General features: G+C 39.9%; 1 long non-coding RNA gene across 3 annotated transcripts in view; it reads right to left on the minus strand.

Moving 5' to 3' along the window:
* Positions 1-314: 314 nt before the first annotated feature.
* Positions 315-26,904, minus strand: part of LOC140706968 (uncharacterized) — a 50,549-nt gene continuing 23,959 nt past the window's right edge. The window contains exons 2-6 of one of the 3 annotated variants that reach the window (XR_013545300.1): positions 17,867-17,927; positions 12,823-12,893; positions 3,270-3,384; positions 2,227-2,382; positions 315-725 (exon numbers count right to left, since the gene is read on the minus strand). This is a non-coding gene — a long non-coding RNA (uncharacterized LOC140706968). The remainder of the gene's footprint in view (positions 726-2,226; positions 2,383-3,269; positions 3,385-12,822; positions 12,894-17,866; positions 17,928-26,904) is intronic. The other 2 variants (XR_013545298.1, XR_013545299.1) reach the window with 2 other exon arrangements.

Consider the following 26,904-nt stretch of genomic DNA (forward strand, 5'->3'; position numbering starts at 1 on the left):
GTCGAGTCCTGGTAACTTCAGCCAAGGGCCGCCCCACAACTTCTGCTTACAAGTCTGCCCTAAAAAGATACTTCAGCAACCTTATAAAATTCCAAAAAAGAAAAACACATGAGCTATGTAGTCAGTAGACTCACTTTGCTCAATCTGGATAGGACTCAGTAGCTAAATGTGGCCAAAGTTTCCCCCTCAGGGTAGCACTAAGACAGCTACACTGTTCAAGAGGCCAATTGATTTTTATAATTATTATTTTATTAAGAAAAATAGAGAAATTCACAAAATAAAGTCAGTTTAATGCATAAGCAAGCATGTTATCATTTTCAAGGCTTGATACAAAATAAAAATGAAGCAATAATCCTCTTTAAATACAAAAACACTAAAAATGCTAGAAAATCTCTACAAAGCACTATTAGGGTGGGCAAAAGGCATAAAGCCCCCCTTTCTACTTAGTCCCCCTACATCTCTATCAGTCTGTTACCTGCACTGCACAACAGACAACAAGACCTAGAAAAACTGTAGTCCAAAAAGGTCTAAGAAAGAAAAATCAGGAAAGGTCTCTTGTCCATAGTAAGAGTTCCTTTTTCAAGTTTAGCTGGAACCCCCTTTCTTCTCCGTCTCTCACATTGTCATCCAATCGCGGCATGAAGTCAGGTAAACAGTCCTTTCTTATCGTCTCTCTTCTCTTCTCATGGGAAACAGGTGTTGTTTTCCTCAGCACGTCTGCAGCTCTGCCAAAACAAATGACCAGTCTTCTTATCTAGGAATGTCCTCCTCAGGCCTACAAGAAAACATTCCCACATCCCTCTAGAAACACACTGTCAGCATGCAGAAATCATTTATACAGAGAACCAATATGGAATCCATTTTACATTGTTCACTACTACATATCCCATCTTCAGTACTAGATTTAATCCACATAAATCAATCCATGACAGGCCTCACCCCTGGAGGAACCCAAGCCACCACCGTGGTGCCTCCTGGCAGCAGTGGGGGCACCTCTGGAGGAAGTGGCACCAGGTACATTTAAAGAAGGGGAAGGAGAAAAGGAATAAATTAATAATAAATAAATAAAATAAATGATGGTACAGTGGTGCCTCGACTTACGACCAGAATCCATTCCAGAAGATGGACGTAACTTGAAATGGTCCTAAGTCGAAGCACCATTTCCCATTGAAATGCATTGGAACACGATTAATCTATTCCAGAAGGGAAAAAACACCCCAAAAATAAAATAAAACTAAAATACTGCAAGCCCCATAGGAAAGCACTAGGGCTGCAAAAACAACAACAACCATCCAAAAAAACCACAACAGAGCAAGCCCCAAAGGCTCTGGGGCCTTTTTAAAAAAACAAAAAAACCACAACGGAGCAAACCCCATTGGGAAGTGCTGGGGTTGCAATAATAATAATAATAATAATAATAATAATAATAATAATAATAATAATAATAATAATAATAATAATAATAATAATAATAATAATAATAATAATAATAATAATAATACAGTGGTGCCTCGCTTAACGAGTGCACCGTATAGCGATGTTTCCGTATAGCGATCCCTTTTTCGGGATCGCTATACGGAAACATACCCGATCGTCGCAATGGGGAAAACCCGCATTGCGAAGATCGGGTATTGCGGCGGCCATTTTGGAGCCGCCGAACAGCTGATCAGCGGTTCCAAAATGGCCGCCGGAAGCCCGGAAATGGCTGCCGGCAGCCGTTTTCGCGCCCTGCCCTTGCTTAGCGAAGGCGCGAAAATGGCTGCCGGCACCTGGAATCCTCGCTGAACGGGTAAGTAACAAAGGTATTGGAACGCATTACATTTCCCCTACCCGTTTAGCGATGATTCCGTATAGCGAGGGTTAATCCGGAACGGATTAACCTCGCTATACGGGGCACCACTGTAGTAGTAGTAATAATAATAATAATAATAATAATAATAATAATAATAATAATAATAATAATAATAATAATAATAATAATAATAATAATAATAATAATAATAATAATAATAATAATAATAATAATAATAATGATAATAATGATAATAAAAACAGAGCAAGCCCTGAAAGTGAAGACAAAAACCCACCCTGCAAAACCCACCCAGAACAGTTTTTTAAAAAGCCGAAAGCAGCACCTTACCCTATTAGGCAGTCCCAAACCTCCTCCTTACTCTAAACATTGGGGCAAAAGAGCTACAAAGAAGCAGCTACAAAGAAGCAGCCTACCAATGTTTAGCAAATTTGAATTCCCCGCCTTTTTCCCCTGCCTTTTTTCATTCGCAATTCGAAGCTCTTGCTGCAAGTCGAAGCAAAATTTTGCAGCCGGAGCTGGACGCAACTCGAAATGGTCGTAAGTCGGGACATTAGTAAGTCAAGGTACCACTGTAATTGAATAAATGTAGATAGTTATTCTTGAAAAAAATAAATATCACCCAAAAATAAGCCCTAATGTATTTTTTTTAGCAAAAATTAATATAAGACCCTGCCTTAACTTGGGGGAAACACGATACTAAACTATTTGATCTCTGGCTTTATAGTTCTACATTTATCCTAGCTAGCCATTAGGACATGCTGAGGAACCAGGGCAGTGTCAAACTATGGAAGAAGTGTGGATAGAATATCTTAGATAAAAATCCCATGGGTAGATTGCTGGAAGAAGTCACCAAATCTTAAAGATGCATGTCATCTCTTCAGCTCCTTCTTCCTTTACCTATCTGAATTGTAAATGCTAACACTATTGAGTACAATTATAACCTGGTCCATTAGAACAAATTCAAATGTTCCATCTGGCAACGTAAACAATGCCGTCACGATTGCATTTGTTGTTTATTTGTTGGCTTGGAAAATGGGCAATACCATCGGCTATCTAAATGTCAGAAAAGGACAATAAAAAACAATATGAAAGCAATTTCCATTTCAATCAAGTTTTCTTTAAAGAAGAAAAAAGAATCAAAAACATCAGCAAAGCGAAACATGTCTGAGATATTTAAATGCAAATATAACTGTACCAAACAAGACCACTACGAAAGATTGGTCTGGGGTCCAGTGCTGGATCTGATTAATATTAAACCCACTATCTTGCAAAGAGAAAAAACTGACCAATTCACCTTTGACTTTGGGCTTCATCCAAAACTGATGCATATTTCAACTATAGAATGAGCACATAAACTTTATGGAACTTTTTAAAAAAAACACAGTGGACAAAATCCTGTTCACCAGTGTAAATATGCTAAGCATTATGTCCAGCAACATAACCTCAAGTCAGTTACCTGGAATTGAACCTTGGCCATAAGCAGAGCATGATATCCGCTCCTTCAATGCCACAAAGCTCCGATTTTGTTCCTGAAGTCTGAAGGTGCGGACTGCAATTCATGAAAGTACAGACTGAAACAAAAACCATATTTTTCTGTGTATAAGACACTACTTTTTCCTAAAACCACTACACTAAAAATTGAGGGGTGTCTTATACATGGAAGTAAGCTGGGAACAAAACTGCCTGTACCTTGCCTCTGTAAACAGGCTTCCTTCAATCACAAGGCTTAGCTTCCTACAGTCAGGAGACTTAGCTTTCTCCAATAAGGAGAACTTATGGAACTGATGTCAGCTGATACTGAACAAACCAACTGGAATGCACCTTGTTGGAGGTGGAGCCTGTAGGCTCAGATTCAACAGGGGCTCCTAATGTCTGAGTGTTTTGAGCCCAGAGGCTGAATACTCAAAGCTAAGCTTTCTTAATTTTGGGATTAGGAAAAGGGGGGGTGTCTTATAAACAGAAAAACATGGTATATCAATGTTAATGGCTCAACACTTTTGTTACTATTTTGGTGTTTCTGCTGCAACAGACTAAAACAGCTACTCTCCCAGAAATGCTTATTTTTGCTCCTTTTCTGCAGACAAGATGTTTCTTGTCATGAAAAATAGTTGACATTTTGTCTCATTCCCCCAGTCAAATCAGAAAGTGGAGACTGAAGCACCCTCTTTTAGAAGCAGTTGCAGGTGTCCATTTTTGTCTGTCTCCCTAGGGGTATCTTTGATGTCTGATAGATTCATGTACCCATGACACCAGTTGTTACAGGCAACTTGCAAAATAGTTCCTTCCCCACTGCTAACTGGAAGCTTTATTTCTGAACAGGAAGGTAGGTGCCACGGGACCTGACTAAGCCTCAAGGCCTTTTATGTGCAACACTGAATAAAAAAAGACACCAAGTTGCATGTACTCTGGCTGCAATGAAAAACAGTTTCAGTAAGGCAGATTTACCATCCCAAATCCAGAGATGAAGAAAGTGATTTTTCTGGATTATCCTACTGGTTGAGGGATGCTTAGAATTATAACCGGAAATGTAACTTTCCCCGTCGGTGCCCAAATCCAGTTACAGCAAGTTTTTCTGCTGCTCTGTAATGGTGTGGAGAATTTTTTCCCAGGAGAATATCTTGCATGCAGTTCTTGCCTAAGTGCCTTCATTTCTAATTCTCGATTGCTGCTCCTCAAGGTGTGAGGTGTTATTTTTAGTAGTGTCTAATTAGAGGTGCATGTTTTGATACTGTAACATGCATATATGATTTGATACTTATTGTCTTTCAGGCAGGGACTTGTTACATATCTATGTCCTTTCTCGATTATTTCACTGGTGCCGGAACAGTTTTCTGTACTGGTTCACAGAAGACAAAAATATGAGCCTTCCCAAGGGAATAGTGAGGGAGAGGGATATTTTGGGTTCTGTTAGAGACAGCAAACTGCTAAGACCATACATCTCCCACTTCAGATATGAGTGCATCTGATTCCATATCATTATATGCAATTTCTCTTGCATGATATCAGTTAAGGTGTTTTTAGTGTGTGTGTTTTTCCCTCACAAACATTTCTTGACTAAAGTTATGTTTAACTACAAGAAAATTGAACTACACAATAAACTGCATATGGAGACTTGCACAAAAATGTCTGCAGGCTCAGGAATCATGGGTATTGGAAATTTATAGAGAATGGTTCTGAAAAGTTAAACCCATTAAGAATAATTTGATTCTGCATTTGAGGAGAAAGAAAACGATTCACAAAGGAAGTTCTATTTCTTCTTCTTAACTCTCCAGTTCTTCTTTCAGAAACACAGATCTCCTCAGTCCTAGCATGTCATTTTACCCACTACACCACATTTGCTCTCCCATCTTTATGTACCATACTGTATCTAAGGTTTATCATGTGAATTATCATCAGTCCTAAACCATAAAGTGGGATTTGAAAGATTATAAATTATGTTTGAATAAGGCAATCCCCCAACCTTCAGAGCTCACTGTGGTCTATTGAGAACCAAGCAATTCAAAAAAGAGAGCAAGAGGAATATTAAACAGTCCAGTAAGCAGTGATTATACTGATTTGTTTAACAACCCACACTAATTTAAAGCATGCCATCCAGTGCCAGCAATCTTGGACTAATTTTTATTGTGTTCTGTATTAGCTCGATCTCGCTTACTAGGCAACAGCACTGATATTGAGCTATTTGTTCACAGTACAGAAGAATATCTTTCACATGGCTGGCTTGTTTTACTGCAAAAAAAGGAAATCACTGAAAAGCATATTGTGAACTGCCCATTAGACCATTATCATAATAATAGTATACATTAATACAATCATTGGAAAGTTAACAGGTTGTAGGAGGCTGTTGCACTGTTGAAGGACAGTAGATCATCATTCCTCTAAAAAAGATCGAAAGAGCCTAACATATAATGTTACTGATACTATGAGAGACATGTAACCTCAGCAATGGATCCATCACAACTTTATTGTATCATTGAATACTTCTGTACAAAAGAATTACACAAAATAAAACAAATGAAATAATTATATTGCTATAAAATAAATCACACTGTTATATACCACTCAGGTCATAAATACCCAGTGAGATTTATTACAGCTGTAAATTATCGCAGCACTGGTGGTATGATAGTCTCTTTTTTATTTTAAATAAATAAACAATATGTTAAGATTCATGAAGATTTATGAAGACCTAATGCCTTTTCATGAGCTTACTTGCAATGATATGAAAATTTAGTAGAATTCATTTCATGGGCACATGTTGGCCACACAGAGATTGAGAGCAATTTCTTTATATTTATGCAAGCATAGATGTAGTTAAGTGAAAGATACTGTATCAGGTTTGGTCCTTTCTCCTGTTTAGTGTTTACAAATGCTTAAAAAGAGGTTATACAGGGTGGCCAATACACTCTTTGGAGTGGACAGAGGCTTATTGTTCCTGTGTGATCCCCAGTTTTCTGCAGTGGAAGTGTAGATTGCCCTGTTTAAAACAACGACAGCATCCATTTGCTCAAGTGAGTGGATGAGCAGTGCCTTACATAACATCTGCAACAGCCCGCTGCAGCAGTGAAGGTATGATGACAAAAATAATAAATCACAATGGTTCTGAACATAGTTTTGTTGTTAAAATTTAACAGCAGCAGCAACGTCCCCCTAGAAATATTGTAAATCAAGAGATTAAATTAGTTCTGAATTAACAACTACAGAGTTAAGCCTCAGCAAAGGAAGAAAGAGGAAATTCAAAGGAAGATTAAATTCCACTGGTTAACTGTTCATGTGGGGACGGAGCAGAGGGTTTAGATTTAGTGACCTCCACTTTTGCTTCCCTACCTAACAGCTATTCACTCATTTTAATTTTGTTTAAAAGGCCAGGAAATATTAATGCCTCCCACTTTTACACTCAATTGCCCAAATTCTCTAATCAAACACTTTGCTGGATCAGAGCCTTTGGAGCTGAAAAATCAGTAAATTTCATTCAAGGCCTATTAGATTCTGCCCATGATGCCATTCCTGTGAGATGCTGCCTTGATCCATCAGCTTTACAGAGGCCCTCCTTCTACCTACCTAATCTGTCAGGCTTGTGCTGAATCATCTCTGTTGATATTTAAACAAATGTAATCTGCTGCACCAAAACTGCACAATTCTCCTGCTGCTGTTGTTTTTGTTTGTAAAATGGGGCAGGAGTTGCTACAACAAAATATGCCTTTAAAAAGACATCTTTCCTAACCAGACTTAGGAAGATTTACTTGCACAAGTTTCTCTAGCCAGCCTGGCCGGTAGCCAAAAAGGACTGGTCATAATTCTGCCTCAAAGGATCCATGCTTTGTAATTAAAATCCTGGGCACTGTAATAGACGGTAATTTGGCCAGCGGCCAAAGCACCCCAGCCAGGCTCAAGCTTCCCGACGCTGGGCCACCCCCGCCGCCACATCCCTTTCCCAAACCTTTGGGCCAAAAGAGCTACAAAGAAGCAGCCTCTTCACCACCAACAGTTTGAATTTCCCACCCTTTTCCCCTGCCTTTTTTTGTTCGTAGGTCAAAGCTCAGTTCGCAAGTCAAAGCAAAATTTTGCGAGTGGAGATGTTTGTAAGTCAAAATGTTTGTAGGTCAAGGCGTTCGTAAGTCAAGGCACTGATTTGATTCTAGAGTATAAACTAGCATGATTTACTATCGAGGTATATTAACTTAATTACACCAACTATTGTCCATACAGATTTATCTTTTCCAGGGTGCAAATCTGTGTAAAACATATTTAGATGGTGGCATGTTTCTTTTTTCTTATAATCCCAGCTATTATTGGCATATTCATTAAATATCCAAAGCCAAGGTCTTTTTTTTCTGATTGGTAATTAACAGTTCAGACATTGTTAATCATCTGTACTTGGGGTCTGTTTCCCTACACCCACCCCAATGTATATCCATTTATAATCACTAATTTACATTAGTGATTTACCATTTAGAACTTGATTTATTATTTTGCTGTTCATTGATCTAATTTGGAGAGATCCATTGCCATTCTTTACACACTCCTTAATAATTTCATTCATCTTAAACACTGAACACTACATTGCTTGTGTGTCTGTGTATGTGTGTTCTGTGCTGGCAAGTCAGAACCACAATATAGCAACCCTAATCAGTCTTTCAAGGTAAGTGCGATATTTAATGAGTGGTTTTACCATTTCTATTCCCCTTGTGTGTTTACATGGCTGAGTGGGGATTTGAACCCTGTTTTCCAGAGTCCTGGTCCATCACCCTATCCACTTCACGACACTGAGAATCCATACTACATTGCTTAGCTTTGCTTAAGGATGTAAATCTTGACCTGGGCTGTCTTCATATGATAAGTAAGACAGTGTTTTGTTTTTTGTTTTGTTTAAACTTTCATTCTTCATGAGACAATGAAAAATATTTTTGTTGATTTTAGAGTGATTTCAGCATTTAAGACTAAATTTTGTATATTTATATGAGTTCACAAACTGCTGCATGAACTAAAAATTGGCAGCATTAAATTGATTGCATCTTTTTGATTAATCTGTTCTTTTGTGCTTCCTGTGTGTGTGTGTGTGTGTGTGTGTGTGTGTGCGTGTGTGCGTGTGTGCGTGTGTGCGTGTGTGCGTGTGCGTGCATGCATTCATGTGTGCACGCCTATGCATGTATACTGGAGTATAGAAAGGCAAAAATGCTAGTTCTGCAGAATGACATTTTGTGCAAATTGTGGAAAGAAAAGTGATCAGTGGAGGAATCTAGAGTGATCTGGGTCATGTTTAAAAAGCTCTTCATTGTGATCTATTTTATCTACTTTAATACAATGGATCTGATTCTTGGAAAACACCACTGCTTATTTCCTTCTGTTCCTGTTTCTTTACCAAGTTATGGACTGATATATGGATCCTTCCTATATTCAGATCCTGTTTCTTTACCCAGTTATGGATCCATAAGCAAATCTATCTTCCTCATCTATTAGTAACTACTCAGGGATTCTTCAGGTTTAGGCTTTCCAGAGTTTAGCAAGTTCTACTCTTTTTATTTCAGAAATGTTTGTAAAAGTTCATACTTATATGGAAACACCCCATTTTAGCTGAGAAGGCAGGAGCAAGCGACATCTGAAACCTTCTACTGTTACACTGAAGTGGGAACAAGCTCTTCTCATAAGAATAGCAAGTACTGTCTTTTCTTTTGTCAATTTCTTTCAGATAATGGAGTCAAAGATTACTGACAGTACCTGCTCACTGGATACATCCCTCTGCTTCTAAGTTCTCTCCTTTGTTCCCTCCACTTTCTCCTGTGAGACCAGTAGTTATAAAGAATTTTCTTGCCAGACAAAAGATTTTTACTGAGCTTTGCATCAGTCACAAAGTTTTCACAGTTATCTTCAGGTGGAAATCAAGTGATACCACATCTGCCCTTTATTAACTTTCTGCGGTCAAGAGCTCATAGGTGAGAAAATCAAAAGACTATTCATACCTACAGGAGACAAATTTCATTGCATATTTTCTACTCTTGGTAGAGCAGCCACAGGAGAAGTGGGGAAGGCATTTTTCACCTTTCATTGTGCTATATATGGTCAGAAAAGCTACAACTGAGGTCTCACTGGTAGTTCTGAAGGTGAAAGTAGGCTTTTGTAGATATTTCTAGCATGTGAAAGAGAAGAGACACAAAATATGATTAATAGTTACTGTTAAAAGACAAATGGCCTTGATGCCAACACAATAAAGAATAATGTGTTTGATTTCTGCACAGATTAAAAACAAAATTATATATAATTATCTGCAATTTGATTGTGTTTGCTTCATTCCATGAAGATTTTAGGCTGTCCTCTTTCTCTCTGCCTGTTTCCTTCAGCACATCATAAAACTATGCATGCTTTATCTCTGGATAGGTTTGTCCAGAATTCATAGATAATCTTAAATATTTGAACAGCCAGGCAATAAAATCCAAAAAGAGTTCCCTGCAGTTTATTAGCTTGCCAAGAGTATGTAGTACAGTATTATAATTTAAACAGTGTGTTATTGTGGGATTGGCAAGGACCATGCTCCCAGGGTTGGTCCAACCCAGAGCGAGCCCCCAACCTTGCAACCCACAGCACAGGACTTTCCAATGTGCAACTCTCCAGTTGACTGGGACTACGTTGAAGAAGCAGTGGAGCTGACAGAGGGCGAGAACCAAACAGTGTAAGGCAGAGTGGGTGGAGGAGAGGAAGATTCCCCTGGAGGGTGAGGATAAAAAGATGGAGGAGGAGGAAAGGGAGAAGAACCATTGGGAGGAGGCTTCACTAATGGCCAAGTGGGAGGACTATGGGGCAAATGAGCTAGAGGAGCTAGAGGTCAAACCCTCTGCCAGCTGGGGAGTGGTTTGTAAGTGTGACCTCTGGATGGGTGAGTGGGCAGGGTAGATGGTGCCACCCAAGGAGTCTGACTTCATACACTGGGCAGAAGAGCAGCAGAGGCAATCCTATTGGGACAAGCATGACCATTATCAGCATTGATGCTGTAGATGAGGGAAAGGTCACCCTGGCTTGGATGAGACCCCACAAGAGGCTGACTCCCAGGACCACCAGAACCAATCAAGAGATACATCCACAGCCAAACCCTCGGTCCCTGAGAGCCCTCCAGATCCTCACTGATGAGAACTTGGACCAAGATCACTGCCTCTGTCTCAGCCCCATCAGCTTTATCCACTGTAGCCATTGAGGCCAGCCCTGAGGAAGAACTGACAGAAACCACCATGCAAGATCTTACGACAGTATCCATCTATCATCCCTGTTGCAGCACACCTTGTCTCCCCCACCTTCAGAGAGTCATCTATCACCTTGAAGAGAAAGGCTTCATGGCTTTGTCCTCCCTCCTCAAGAGCCTTACCAAGGGCAAGTCAGCTGTGTGTAGGAGTAGGAACATTAGGCACACATTTTGCACCATTCTAAACATTTTATCCAACTTGTAATAAACCTCTTTTTTCCCACTATACCTTACCTCTGTGTCATGGAGGGTACATAGGGGACTTACAGCTATTTTATGAGAAATCCTGTGAAAGATTTGGCTACAACTGAGGCCTAGTCCAGAAACAGTATTTGTGGGGTGGGGTGAGGAATTATCAGGCTCTTGGAACTATTATCTTCATGAGTAGGGAGGTGAGAGAGGCAGAGATAAGAGATGTTTTCACATGCAGCTAATTAGCAGTTGAGATCCTTATTGATTTTTTTTTCTGAATATCATTAAAGAGGCTCTTGTTATTTGTGGTTTCCCATTTATGGGTTATTATACTAATGTAAATGGCTGGTGCCCTGGCTATTACTTTTCAGGTGCCAGAGAATATTTTGCTGGTTCTTTTGAACTTTGGAAGTAGGAGAATCTAGTCAAAAGCTCAGTTCACATTTATACCAAACCATGGCCACTGGGAGTTCAAGTGGGAATGTGAATGAATAAATTGGAGAGAATGTAGCCTCTGAATGCAATTCCATTCTCATATGTTCATTAAATATGAAGGCTGTTTAATGAACACATCTCTAGTTATACCTTCCCTCATTTCCTGAAATTTAATACCAAATTATTCAGCTAACAATTATACAAACAGTATCAATTGAAATAAAAGCTAAACAATAATATGGCTAATGTAAAATAATTACTCTTAAAAGGAGGATAAATATAAGAATAACTTTTACTGAAGAGGTCTTGAGAACATTTCAAATACACTGTACACAATATACAATATACAAAATCTATACAATATACAATATACAATATACAATATCGACTCCTAGCCGATGAGTGAGAGGACGGATTTCAAAATCACTAAATCAGATATATAAGATTTTATCAATCAAATCCTCATTCTCAAATAGACATTCAATTATGTCTTTGACACACATTCCTTTTCTTCCTCTTTCTTCCTAAGGGAGGTTGCCTTAAAAGTGAGAAGGGCATCCGTCTGTGTCATGTATATGCTAGATCCCACTTAACAGAAGGTTCAGTTTCCTCTCATTATCCCATGTTCTCATAATATTAAGAAAAGGAGAAAGGTAATATTCTCTAATGCTGTCATATAGCCAACGGTGCAAGAGATAATGTGCAAGATCTTCAACTTTGTCTATTCCACATGGGCAGAATGTATTTTGGACGGGATATTGTGAGAAAGACAGCAAGGATGAGGCTTCCCTCACTGGAGCACCGTCCATCATACACTTGCAAAGTAGAACAAAAGAAGAAAGTGTGCTTAGAACAGCCCAAAGGGAATCCGATACCCTGGTGTCAGACTGAAGGGGACAGGTATTGGAGAAGCAGAAGGAAAAAGAGCAGGAAACCAGAAGAAGAAGACAGAGACATGGGAGGCGGGGCAAGGGGAAGCTATAAAAAGGGATGAGCCCTTGCCTCTGGGGTGGGAATATATATGGACAAAGGAACCTCCTGAAGATACTAAACGTTTGATTAAATAAATTCCATCTCCTGTCGTTAATCGCATAGAAATGGGGGAAATGCTTACTTTAGAACACAAACCCAATCACAGTAACGCATTACTTCCCAGGTCCTCCCTAGCTTACCAAATGCCTAGCATTGTGGGACCATCAGGCCAGCATGTTTATTAATTACAGCTCCTTTCTATCCAGAATAAAACTGCCATATCATCTACCCATTAATTCTATCTTTTAAAAGTTCACCATGTTAAGCACCAGGAAATCAACATATGCAGCTAGTGGTTTGAACTGCTTTCTACCTGCAGAGCTAATTTCCTGCTTCGGATTCATAACAAAATCCACATTGTTTATTATTTATGCTTTTCACATCTGTTTTGTGACTTGAAAACACAGTAATCCTTTTATGACAGCACGCTTTAATTTCAGTGCAGCTTTCATGGGTCTCTTTCTAAATTATCTTACACAGCAGTCGCTTTTAATATAAGGATAGAAAACAGAGGAAGTCCGGCTTCCTAACTAATGAGAAACAAGTGATACTCACATATGATAGCTTTTCTAGCTTGATTGCCAAGGGTGCTTGTTTACTGTAGTTATTCATTTAGACTTACCCACTGTTGTTAAGATCAGCTCTCCTCAACCTTTATATTTTTATTTTTTTGGCCATGGTCATGAGCACAATCTGAAAGAAATACAGGCCAAATTAGAATTGTATAAATCTCATAATGAACCTTATAAGGTGGTTGTGAAGAATTGTTTTAGTCTGCCCCCCCTCCCCGTGAATGGCTGTTTTAGATAATTCTGTGAATACAGTGGAGATTTAGATTCCATTTTTGGACCTTCTGATCTGTGCTTTAGTATACTGAGAACATATTCCAAAGCTACATTTGAAACTGCCCGGTATTGAGATGTAGGGTCCCCAGTGATTGGATTGTTTTGAATAAAACATGGAAGAGGTTCAGTGTTAAAAAATAACAATTCAATAAAATCAGTTGACTTGGTCTTTTAACAATGGGTTAAATCCCAAGTTAGGGACGTGGTGGCGCTGTGGGCTAAACCGTAGAAGCCTGTGCTGCAGGGTCAGAAGACCAGCAGTCATAAGATTGAATCCACGCGATGGAGTGAGCTCCCGTTGCTTGTCCCAGCTCCCGCCAACCTAGCGGTTAGAAAGCATGCAAATGCAAGTAGATCAATAGGGACCACCTTGGTGGGAAGGTAACAGCATTCCGTGTCTAAGTCGCACTGGCCATGTGACCACGGAAAGATTGTCTTCGGACAAAACGCTGGCTCTATGGCTTGTAAACAGGGATGAGCACCGCCCCCTAGAGTCGGACACGACTGGACAAAAATTGTCAAGGGGAACCTTTACCTTTACCTTTACCTAAATCCCAAGTTAGTCCTGTGTGTGTTTAGTCGTTTAGTCGTGTCCGACTCTTCGTGACCCCATGGACCAGAGCACGCCAGGCCCTCCTGTCTTCTACTGCCTCCCGGAGTTGTGTCAGGTTCATGTTGGTTGCTTCGCAGACACTGTCCAGCCATCTCATCCTCGGTCGTCCCCTTCTCCTCTTGCCATCACACTTTCCCAACATCAGGGTCTTTTCCAGGGAGTCTTTTCTTCTCATTAGATGGCCAAAGTACTGGAGCCTCAGCTTCAGTTAGTCCTACCTAACATAAACCTACGGAAAAGAGTGGGAATTGTTAGTCTTGGCTAACTTAAATTACTTTATAGGTGAAAACAAAATAAAAAGTAAAAAATACCCTGTTTCTCCAAAAATAAGACCTAGCCTGAAAATAAGCCCTTTTATGATTTTTATTTATTATGATTAGGATGCTCCTAATATAAGCCCTACCCCCAAAATAGGCCTTAGATAAGTGAAACCCCACCCTCCACCATTGTGCAGCAACCAGAAGATGATGACACGACTGTATTTGAATAAATATAGATGGTTGTACAAGAAAAAAATAAAACACCCCCTGAAAATAAGCCCTAATGCATTTTTGAGCAGAAATTAATATAAGACCCTGTCTTATTTTCAGGGAAACATGGTAATAAAAGACAAAACTGCTGGTTTTCTCTTTCTTCCCTCTTTTTCCCCCTGTTCGGTTTTTTTCTTTTTCATCTTTTTTTTCCTTTTTTCCTTTTTCTAATTTTATTATTTTCTACTTTTCTATTTTTATTTTATTTTCACCTCTGGCATTGGGGGTCCAGCTGCCATCTTAGACTCTAGCAATGTTCTGTAGGTAAAGCCCCATGCGATAGCTGACAATATAGAGGAACATTGCTTGTTTTCACCTAGTGATAGTTCCTTTGTAAATATTTGCAGGATTTAGACACCCTGGAAAGACAAGGATGATAACTCAGTGGTTTAAGTATCTGGCTGTGTTGGGAGTTTGATTCCCCATAGGGAATGGAGCCTCAAATGGTCCAATATGTCCCAACAGACCAGCCAAAGACGAGATATGCCACAACAAGAACTTTTTTTCTAATAACATCAGGAACTGCAACTTAACCGGGAATAGGACTTTTGAGGGGAAAATAACTCCCATAATTCTGTGGGAAACACCACCATCCCAGCTAAATTATGGGACCAGAAGACATCAAATGGCAGAAGGTAGGGCTTGGCTGTAATATACAGGAGGTCCCTGTACATTACGGCCAAGCTAGGCAATGCAATTCATATGTCATTTGAAATGGAGCTCCCTGAAGGGATAAAGACTTGTCTGTTTATCCTAACACAAGCTTGTGTTGAACCACATGTAGGAAATCAGGCTGGCATTGTGTTTGCATTAGTCCTAACAACGTCATCTGGGTATACCCTGGCATATATGATTTTTACTATTTTACTGTATCTCACTTTCTTGTATTGTATGCAGATAAAGGTCCTGAAACGGAAACTGAATTAGGAGGTAGCACAGCTTTGTATGTCTGATGTCTCAGGCACAGAGCACTGAAAGTTTTGCATGCTAGGAGGACTAATGTTATAAGAGGAGGAAATATGCATATTCCTTCTGGCAATCATGAAGAAGTCCAAGAGGGAGGGTGCTGTTCTGATCATGTCCTACCTATTGTTGGCTCCTTGTATTTACAGAATGAAGGACCAACTAAGCGTTTGGTCTTATCCAGCAGGGCTGTTCTGATTTTTTAGGCTGTACGGTTGATGGAGAAAGTCTTGCTCCACTCCGGTTCCCATCCCTGGAAAACTTTTCCCCAGCAGGCTTGGCAGAATGAATAAGCCACTGCAGAGCCGAGGCTTTGGCAGCGTGGCTTACCTTTGCCATCTTCACTGCAGGACGCGAGACCTCTGTGCAGTCTCATGTGAGCAGCTTTGGAAGAGGGGGGAACGGTAGACTATATAAGGACCATTCCCCCCTCTTCGCTTCCTCTTTCTTGTTGGCATTCATCACGAGAAGAGTGGCTGTTTGGTCCACTATCTGACTGTGGCATCAATAGTCCGGACCACACAGCTCAGTATTTTGGATCGGGAGGGTAGCATCGGCTCCCTCCCTTGGTTTGGCGTTTCATTAAATATTCAGTTTTTCTGTTGCTGTTCTTACTTGTTTTGAATTACAGTTCATTTTATAGTTAATTGATTATATATTAATATTGATTTAAGTTGATTGAGCATTGAGAAGGGGTTGGGGGTGCGTTAGTGGCACTCGTGCCAGCCACGTGGTTGCGTGAGCAGAATTATTGATTATATCTAAGTTTATTATTACTAGGGTTACAGGCACGAACAGGGGTGAGCAAAAAGAAAGAAGAGAAAGGAAGAAAAATCATTATTTAATAGTCTATCTTTGTTGGTTTAAATAGGAGAGAGTGGGCTCAGCCATTGGGCTATTCAGAGAGTAGCACGCCTTTTTCGACATGAATGCACAGGGTGCGGAGGACAGCACCCTAGTGCCACCTGCTTCAGGGCTGGTGCTTTAAGGTAGGCATGAGGCCTTGGAGGCAGGAAGAAACCCAATCCTGGAGGTAGTAACCAGGGTAAAGGGGCGCAATCCAATTAAAGTTGCAGTCTTAGAAGCTTGGTTGCGAGACTACCCCAGGCGGGATGATGCCAGTTTTAGGATACCAGCAGCCAGGGAACAGAAGGCATTTTTTGCAAAGAAAAAACCTTAAGTCCATATTCTGTATGAAAAAGGTAGTGCGAGAAAAGATAGTTAAAGAGGTGCAAGAGGGGAGAATGTTGGGACCATTCACAACACCTCCCTTAGATACACTGAGGATCTCACCTTTAGGAATTGTGCTGAAAAAAGCACCCAGAGAGTACAGATTGATACAGCACCTGTCCCATCCTGAAGGGCGCTCAGTTAATGATGCCATTCCTCAGGTGGATGAGATGGTGCAGCTCCACATACGTCGATCCAAGGCTGATCAATGGGGTAGAGGATCGGTTATAAAATTGGCAAGCTGTCACATTAAATTAATCTGCGCTGTCAAGGCTATGGTGGCATATTTAAAACAGGGATTTGAACGCAGGTTATCTTTTTGGACCAGCAGAGTTTCTCACTGTGTTCAGGACTGTAGAACTGGGGCCAGGGACTACTAGCACATTGGTTGTTTAGAATGGTCCATTTAGACATACGTTTGCAACCTGAATCCGTAGTACGGCAGGACCCCCCTTTGCCAAATGACTGGCAACAATGATTATATTAAAAACGTGGATGTATAGGCAGGCCTTCCCTTCCAGTTAATTCCTGTCCTCTTTCCTTTTTTTCTCTTTATTTGATTTATTTTGTATTTTTCCCATTGCAAAATCATTTAATTAATTAATTGTTATACATTTTTCTTGAACTTGTTATGTTTTACATTGTAAGCCGCCTAGAGTGGTCAAAATGACTAGATAGGTGGGGTATAAATACAATTATTTATACCCTATTATTTATAACCTATAATAATAATAATAATAATAATAATAATAATAATAATAATAATAATAATAATAATAATAATAATAATAATAATAATAATAATAATAATAATAATAATAATAATATATTCAATAAAGTGTGGCCCATGTTCAATCCATATTTCTGGTCTTGTATGTTTATTCCGGGATAAGGGGGCAATGGCCTTTTCTGGCCCTAGGTAAGAATTTATTTTAGTTTTTTTTAAAAGTAAGCTACTTTTCTGCTGTTTTTCCTTCTCTATTATCTTGCAATGGACTTCATCTTTAATTGACACGTCAGCTGGATTGTTTTCTAGTTCTCTGACCCTGTTCTTTTCCTTGTTGCTAAGACTACACACACTTCTGCAGCAGAGACAGCAAACGCCCATGTAAACAGGGTGATCGTTGCTAAATTAAATTGCTATGGTGAGATTGCAGTATTTGTGTAATTAATTTGTACTTTAATTGGTGTGCAATATGAATATAAGCAATGTTTTACTTGCACTGCTCCTGGGGGAGTTAATAAAAATGGCAGTCCTCTATTTTAATGTTTTAAAACGGGGCTATGTTTTGATTATTCTCTGCAGAGTAAAGGAAAAAAATGAATGACAGGCTGTATAATAAGTACATTTACCAGCATCTGCTGAGTATGCAGCTAGAGCCTTCATTCTAATAAGAGAAAGGTAACAAGAAAGAGAAATTCCTGAATTTAACCTATACTAAAAAGGAATTTCCAATCCCAAAACCAACGCTGTGCAAAACATACCTCCCATCATGCCAGATGTATGTAATCCATCTATGTAAGCAAAGGAATTAATGCACTGTTCCTGCCGAGAAAATAATCATATTTAAAAAGTATAAACCATACAACAAACAATGATTAATGCATTAGAATGATATAGACTATTATGGGCATCCTGCTGAGGCCTACTCAAAGGTGTGATGAGCTCAGGACTACCCTTAAAGGTTGAGGTGGGAACAGTAATCACCTCCTGCTCCCGCCTCTTTGTGTTAATTATAAGTCTGACAAAATGCCTCAACAGGGCTAGCAATTTCTTTTCCACATTACTCTCTCGCACGTAATCTTTCCTAAGTGTCATGTTGTATTGAGTTAAGTAGTTCCATAAGTAGTGTGTGAATATATGGAGGGCTGGGAATTTATAGGTAATGTTTAGATAACTGGGGCCAGAAGGAAATACTTCATTGCCTAATCCACGGGAGGGGAAAGTATTTTTCTCCAGGCATTAGGCATCGCATGGGATTTCGGAATTTTCTTTTACCCCACAATTTTCCATTCTGCAAGTTCTACCTCAATATGGCTCATCTGAGGCAAAAGTCTAAACTGGAAGGCTTTGAGGTCACGTTAGGTTTAGCTCCACCTAGCTTCATGTTCAGAAAGAACGCTTCCCAGCTAACACTGGGGTAAGAACAAGAAGTAGGTGGAGTTTTAGTGTTGCAGAATTTTGAATTTTTATTAAATTCTTCTAGCTGTGCAGCAGAAGTACAGCAATTCACAGTGTAGAATTGCTCACGAACAAAAAAAGGCAGGGAAAAAAGGCGGGAAATTCAAATTGCTAACCGTTGGTAGGCAAAGAGGCTGCTTCTTTGTAGCTCTTCCGCCCCAGCAGTTAGAGAGTGTGCGATCAGAGGAGGCTGCCTGGTAAGGTAAGGTGCTGCTTTCTGCTTTTTAAAAACTGTTCTGGGTGGATTTTGCTGTGTGGTTTGGGGCTGGGGGGGTCATGTTTCTGTGCTGTGATGGATCTCGGGGGGGGGTTTGTTTGCTTTTTGGGTTTCCCCCCATTTCCAATGGGTCTTGGGGGTTGTTTGTTTTTTGTTTGTTTTTTCCCATTTCCAAAGGGTCTTGGGGGTTTTGTTTATTTTTTTGTTTCCCCCCCATTTCTGATGGGTCTTGGGGGGTTTGCTTGCTTTGGGGGTTTTTTCCCTCATTTCTGATGGGTCTTGAGGGGTTTGGTTGCTTTCTGTTTTGCTTCTTTTGCATTTCCGATGGGTCTTGCATGCTTTCTTTGCTTTTTGTCTTGGTTTTTTTTTTTTGTATTTCTGATGGGTCTTGCATGCTTTCCTTGCTTTTCTTTTCCCTGCCCCCCCCTTCAGCCAGAACGGATTAATCACATTGCCGATGGGTCTTGATTTTTGTGTGTGTGATTTTTTTCTTCGGCTGGAACAGATTAATTGCATTTCAATGCATTCCTATGGGAAATGGTGCTTCAACGTTTGTCCATTTTGAGTTACGACCGGAGTTCCAGAACCAATTAAGTTTGTAAATCGAGGCACCACTGTATACTGTAAGGGAACACCAATAGGATTCCAACCATTACCTACCAGTTTCTGACTGCAAAGTAGGAAATACTTAATCTAAGAGTTTCTTAAATATGTACACACAATTTTAAACTGGAAGAAGGGTTGTGACCGGTTATTGATGACAAAATAAAATAAAGCAAACTGGATTAAAAACATTAAAGTTGCAAATAAACTAGGAGAGCTGCTGGGTCTGGGTTAGTAAAGAAAGTATTTTGGAGAAGGTGCCAGGAGGCATTGAAAACTGGATTGGAGCAGCATATTCTTCCCCCTCTGCCTGCTTCTGTGTAGTAGAAAATACTTGCATTTATGCAAGAAAGGATTCTGCTGTACTGTGCTAATTCTAAAATCTGCTGATTTAAAAGATAGCTTGGCATAGTGGATGCAGGGTCCTTGTGGCACAGAGGTTAAACTGCAGTACTGCAGTGAAAACTCTGCTCATGAGCTGCGTTTGATCCCAGCAGATTCAGGTAGCCGCTCAAGCCTTGACTCAGCCTTCCGTCCTTCTGAGGTCACTAAAATTGAGTACCTAGCTTGTGGTTGGTGGCTTGCAAAATTAAATGCTTTATATTTTGCCCTATGGGGCTAGTTTCATGCTCCAAAAGTAATCCTTCTAAGATTGCTTTTTCTTACAAGATACTGTACTGTATAGTCATCCAGATTTTTCTCTGCGCTTCCTATATGATGCGTATATGTAATAGTACCTTGGCAACACTGGCCGACCATACACTTTCTATATACGGTAATTCCTCTATGTAATAACACCATGAATATTGTTAATGAGGAAACTCACTGTTCAAGTGGAGGCGCACTGGAAAATGTTGCAGAATTTGAAAGATGTAGCTTAATATAGTCTCAAACGGCTGGGTTAAAAATAGGTCCAAACAATACCAAACTGCAAGTCACAGCCAGACTTCTGCAACAATGAACTCCTGTCACCAAGAGCTGTTATTGGGAATAAAATAAGCTTACAGATGTATGTATGAGTATAATGGATCACGGAGAATGTGGATTTTTTAAAAAAGCATATAGTGTGGAACGTGTGATGAAAAATCAGGGGATGGGATTTAAGCTTAACCAAAGGAAGCCAAATGATGTGAGACAGGTGATTATTTTCTTCCTTTTTAAAAAAAATATATAGCCTTATTATATAATAAGACAAACCAGTCACTATAATTCCTGGCAATGGAAGACACCAGAAATAGAATAATTTAACTGAAAACACTGGAAACCATCACATCAGCTGGGATCGTATCATTAAAGGCTCTTAATTGCCAAAGGACTGCTTTAAAAAAGGTATTTTCCAGTTGCCAGAAAAAGAGCAAGAAAGAATCAAACCTAGTCCCCCCTTTTTTGCAAGCAGTTCCACTGCCTGGCTGTGGTCACCAAGAAAGCCCTCTCTCAAGTCCCCACAAGATGGGCTTCTAAAGGTGATGAAACCATCAGTAGCATTAGAAGGGGTGAGTTACATGAGTGTAAAAGAAAGCCTCATAGATCTTGAAGCCCTGGCAGGCTTGTATGGGAAGATGGCCTGGACCCAATTCATATAGGGCTTTATAGCTGAAGTTTCTGAACACCATGAAAATATGCTCTAGAATGTCACAAGCCAGTATCATGAGCTCAGCGGAAGAAAGTATGGATGCCAATCAAGGAATTTACAACAGTTCAACAACATATCAGTGGACAGGGTGCCTGAAGAACTATGGAAGGAGGCTTGTAACATTGTACAGGAGGCAGCAACAAAAACCATCTCAAAGAAAAGGAAATGCAAGAAAGCAAAGTGGCTGTCCAACGAGGCCTTACAAATAGCAGAGAAGAGAAGGGAAACAAAACACAAGGGAGATAGGGAAAGTTACAGAAAACTGAATGCAGACGTCCAAAGAATAGCAAGGAGAGACAAAAGGGCCTTCTTAAATGAACAGTGCAAAGATATAGAGGAAAATAATAGAAAGGGAAAAACCAGAGATCTGTTCAGGAAAATTGGAGATATTAGAGGAACATTTTGTGCAAAGATGGCCATGATAAAGGACGAAAATGGGACGGACCTCACAGAAGCAGAAGACATCAAGAAGAGGTGGCAAGAATACACAAATGAATTATAACAGAAAGATCTGGATATCCTGGACAACCCAGATAGCATGGCTGCTGACCCTGAGCCAGACATCCTGGAGAATTAAGTCAAATGGGCCTTAGAAAGCCTGGCTAACAACAAGGCCAGTGGAGGTGATGGCATTCCAGTTGAACTATTTAAAATCTTAAAAGATGATGCTGTTAAGGTGCTACACTCAATATGCCAGCAAGTTTGGAAAACTCAGCAGTGGCCAGAGGATTGGAAAAGATCAGTCTACATCCCAATCCCAAAGAAGGGCATTGCCAAATAATGCTCCAACTACCGTACAATTGCACTCATTTCACACGCTAGCAAGGTTATGCTCAAAATCCTACAGGGTAGGCTTCAGCAGTATGTGGACCGAGAACTCCCAAGAGCACAAACTGGATTTTGAAGGAGCAGAGGAATTAGAGACCAAATTGTCAACATGCGCTGGATTATGGAGAAAGCCAGAGAATTCCAGAAAAACATCTACTTCTGCTTCATTACGTAAAGCCCTTGACTGTGTGGACTACAGCAAACTAGGCAAGTCCTTAAAAATGGGAGTGCCTGACTACCTTATATATCTCCTGTGGAACTTATACATGGGGCAGGAAGGAACAGTTAGAACTGGATATGGAAATATTGATTGGTTCAACATTGGGAAAGGAGTACGACAAGGCTGTATATTGTTCCCCAGCTTATTTAACTTATATGCAGAATACATCATGCGAAAGGCCGGACTGGAGGAACCAAAATCCCGAATCAAGATTGCCGGAATAAACATCAACAACCTCAGATATGCAGATGATACCACTCTGAAGGCAGGAAGTGAGGAGGAATTAAAGAACCTCTTAATAAGAGTGAAAGAGGAGAGTGCAAAAAATGGTCTGAAGCTCAACATCAAAAAACTAAGATTATGTCCACTGTTCCATCACCTCCTGGCAAATAGAAGGGCAAGATACGGAGACAGTGACAGGTTTTACTTTCCTGGGCTCCATGATGACTGCAGATGGTGACAACAGCCCCGAAATTAAAAGACCCCTGCTTCTTGGGAGGAAAGCAATGACAAACCTAGATAGCATCTTAAAAAGCAGAGACATCACCTTGCTGACAAAGGTCCACATAGTCAAAGCTATGGTTTTTCCAGTAGTCATGTATGGAAGCGAGAGCTGGACCATAAAGAATGCTGACCGCCGAAGAATTGATGCTTTTGAATTGTGGTGCTGGAGGAGACTCTTGAGAGTCCCCTGGACTGCAAGGAGAACAAACCTATCTATTTTGAAGGAGATCAACCCTGAGTGCTCATTGGAAGGACAGATCCTGAAGCTGAAGCTCGAATACTTTGGCCATCTTATGAGAAGAGAAGACTCCCTAGAAAAGCCTCTGATGTTGGGAAAGTGTGAAGGCAAAAGGAGAAGGGGACAACAGAAGATGATATGGTTGGACAGTGTCATCGAAGCAACAAACATGAATCTGACCAAACTCCGGGAGGCAGTGGAAGACAGGAGGGTCTGGCGTGCTCTGGTCCATGGGGTTACGAAGAGTCGGACACGACTAAATGACTAAAAAACAACAACAAACAACATATCCTTTGATTGTTACTATAGTTTATTTTTAAGGAACATCAATTTTATACCTGCCCCAGTAAGTAGTGTTTTCATTTAGTTCATAAGACCCTTTCTTCATACTCATGTTCCTTGACCCTTTTAATGCCACTGGTGATAAACATATACGTATTTGCTATATATATCAGATTGAGCAAAAATTCTGATGTTAGCCTCATCCACCTGCAAAGGCTTTTTGCCACACAGTGGGCACAGAGAACATTAGCCTGTGAGGTGATAACAGTGCATGTTGTCCCACCAAACACCAACTGTGGAAAAAGTATGTGGATTTTTCAACCAACAATCCCTGTTTAAAACTGTGAGTCTTTGGTCTCTGGCACAAGTTGCTCTCCATCCTTCCAGTTTTGGGATGCTCATCCCCCCCCCCCCCCAAATTTCAGAGTGAAGTGTCCACCTTGTTTCAGATGATGGGTGATTTATAATTTACAGACTTCTCTGCCACAACTATATGCCAGTTACAAATCCTTTAACCACTGGCACCAAAAGTCAACCATCTTCACCTTTTGGTAACCCAGTACCATGATGCCTATGGTGTTGCCATGGGACTGATAGGACCACTGGAGATGAAATGAACAAAATTAAGACATGTATTGAGAATAAACACACTTTTTAAATGAATCCAACACTTTGAGATTAGCTTTACAGCCATTTTTCTATGCCTTTGCATCAGTATGAAAAACAGTTCCTCATAACCTCAGTGTATGCTCAGCTGAACCATACTTTTTTCTGAGAAGTATTTAATTTTCAAGAGGTAAAATAAATGATTTTGTTGGTGAGCTGCTTAAAGCTTCTTGTCTTGTCTTTCTACAGGTGTAAAGAGCATTGGATATAAACTCATCATACAGACTAAGCCTCCAGCCAGTTGAGCAAACCAAAGGTTAGATTGATGAGCATTCCAACCTTTTGATCTTACCATTCCCTTCCAGCTGCTGGTTAGACTGTCTTGTTGTGGATAATGAACTCCTTGTCTACTAGATGTCTTTCCGACAGTTACTACATTACAACCCAAAGATACTTTTTTTTTTGTATTTTTTTTTCTTGCTCTGTGAAGTCTGGGTGGCAATGAAATACACACCCCTGTATTGAAATAGGTATTGTGGCTGAAAAGAATACATGTAGCACATATATAATAATGAATTCACTGAATTCATAAATACTGTAATGTGAATACAAATTTATGTTAGCAGAATACTATGACCTGTCCTTTTTGTTTTGTCAATGCAACGGTGTGAACCTATTCAGAAGTAAACTCCGCTGCATTCAGCCAAGTAAGTCGGTATAGGTATGCAGCCTAAATATTCAATTTCATCACTGTCTACTTCAATGGTTTCCAAACTGGGAAATCTCCAAAAACCTCTAGAGGAAGTGTTGTGTAGCACAGTGAGCGTCTAGGTTCAAGTTTGGTTCCTGTGATGAAATATGAAAAGAGCAGCAGATAGATATGCAGAGAAATATAGAGACATATAGAACTGTTCTCTATCTTTTTCATGACTAAAGCTTTTGAAATGTAATAAATATTAAAATAAATGTGAAATTGCAATAGTGAGCAATTCCTTGCAACCATAGGTTTTTCTTTATGTTGTACTGTTAGGATGCAGTTGCATTCAAGAAAAGTATAAGAATTTTGAGGGCAAATGGATGTAAGCAACTTCTAAATTGTGATAGGTTTGTAATTTGTAGGCTGAGAACAACTGTCAGATTTATGAAGGAGATGGACTGTTCCTTGTGTTAAGAATTCAGGAATAAGATCTGAATTGCCATGGGCTTCATAAAATTTTTTAGGCAAGTACGTATAAATGGGTTGAAGTAATTTTTTTCCCACCAAGAGTTATGGATCCCATCCACTCTGGGAGTTTTGTGTCTTCTCTACTGCTTGACACACATTTTTATATTTTATTTTACAGAGGAAAATAGGTGATAAGAGTGTTGTAAGTTTCACGTACATATTGGAGGCAGAGAGCATTTAATTTGTGTTTAGAGACACAAGACCAGAGGTTTGCCCAGCACTTTTCAAAATTAACCTTAGTTGGTACAGTGGCATCATTGTCATTGTCATTGTCATTGTTATTGTTACTGTTCTGTTATGGAAAGATTCATGAAAATGAGAAGAAGCATAGAAAGTAATTAGCTTCAGGACACTCTAATTAGTATACAGTGGTGCCTCGCTTGACGAGGATAATTCGTTCTACTGAAATAGCTGTTAAGCGAAATCCTTGTCAAGTGAAATGAAAAAGCCCATTGAAATGCATTGAAACCAGTTCAATGCATTCCAATGGGCTGAAAACTCAGCGTCCAGCGAAGATCCTCCATAGAGGCGGCCATTTTCAGTGCCTGTAAAGCGGGGAAACCATCATGAAAACACAGCAGGGAGCCATTTTGCACAGCGGGGAGCCATTTTACAACCGCCGATTAGCTGTTTCAGAATTATCGTTTAGCGAAAATCGGTTCCCAAAGCAGGGAACCGATCATCGTTAAGCGAATTTTCCCCATAGGAACATCAACTTCATTGTCAAGCGGTTTCATCATTTAACGAGGCAATCGTTAAGCAAGGCACCACTGTAGTTTATGAAGGTTGACAAGTCTTTGAGTTCAAGTCCAAGTCTTTGGTACCAAGTACCAAGTCCTGAACAGCAACTAAAGGTCAGCTGATATTCCGAACCCCAACCGCATGAAGAAATAGCTTGTAAGTGTGTGTGTGTGTGTTTGTGTGTGTGTGTGTGTGTATACATGTCTTGTAGAGTTAAACAAAATAAAAATAATATAGTTAGGCATTTAAACTGCTCTAAATAAAAGTGTGCTGCACTCAAGGTTGGTATGTAGAACACAGAGTATTCCAAAGTGGATGGATGGTTCCAGTCATGAAGTACTATGTTGCCACATGTATAAAGCCAGGTGTTGTCCCTTTTTAATAATATACTTGGATCTGCTGTTATTTTTACATCAAGAACAGAGAAATTGGATAGCCATCTGTTCTGAATTCAAATGTTTCACCACTGGTTGTTCCAATTTCCTGGTCAAAACTATAGATTTATCATTGCTGAAGCATGTGCATAGGTGGGCTACTGTTTGGCCTACATAATGTAGATGGCATTTTCAATAGCGTAAAGTCTCTGTTGCATTTTCTCCCCAGCCGCCAAATCTATAGATTTATGAGAGTTGTCCTGAAACCACCAGTTGCCAATCCTAAGTCACACTCTTGTGATTCCAATCACTGCTTAGCCTGTGTGTAAATAAGAAAGACAATAACCTTTTAAGAGCATGTGACTGGTAGGACATACTGAATTAAATGGAACACCACCGTGCAACTCCTAAAACCTAATTTATGTCAATGAGTGTAGATGAACAGGGTGACATCTATAATATGTAAATAGATGGGTGACACATCACATGCTGCATACCTGTATGAGTCTGAAAGTAGCAAAACCCTGTTCTCTGGCACTCTAATGAGGGTAATTCAACCAGCAGGTACTAGGGATAATGCTTTCTCAGTGGTGGACCCATAACTGTGGAGCTCACTCGGGAGCGATACTAATAGCCTCACCACTAATGGCCTTAAAGACCTTTCCAGAGATATACTGTATTATTTTCTTATTTGTATATGTACTGATCTGCTGGATTCAGGTGCAAAATACATGTGTCTGGATTTGGTGTTTGTATGTCTCTATGTGTGTCTATGTGTGTGACACTCTCTGGTTCTCTCTCTCTCTCTCTGTTTGTGTGTGTGTGTGTGTGTGTTAATTGAGTAAGACCACAGTATCCACAAGGTATCAA

Source organism: Pogona vitticeps, chromosome 4, assembly GCF_051106095.1.
Source record: "Pogona vitticeps strain Pit_001003342236 chromosome 4, PviZW2.1, whole genome shotgun sequence".
Classification (NCBI taxonomy): Eukaryota; Metazoa; Chordata; class Lepidosauria; order Squamata; family Agamidae; genus Pogona; species Pogona vitticeps.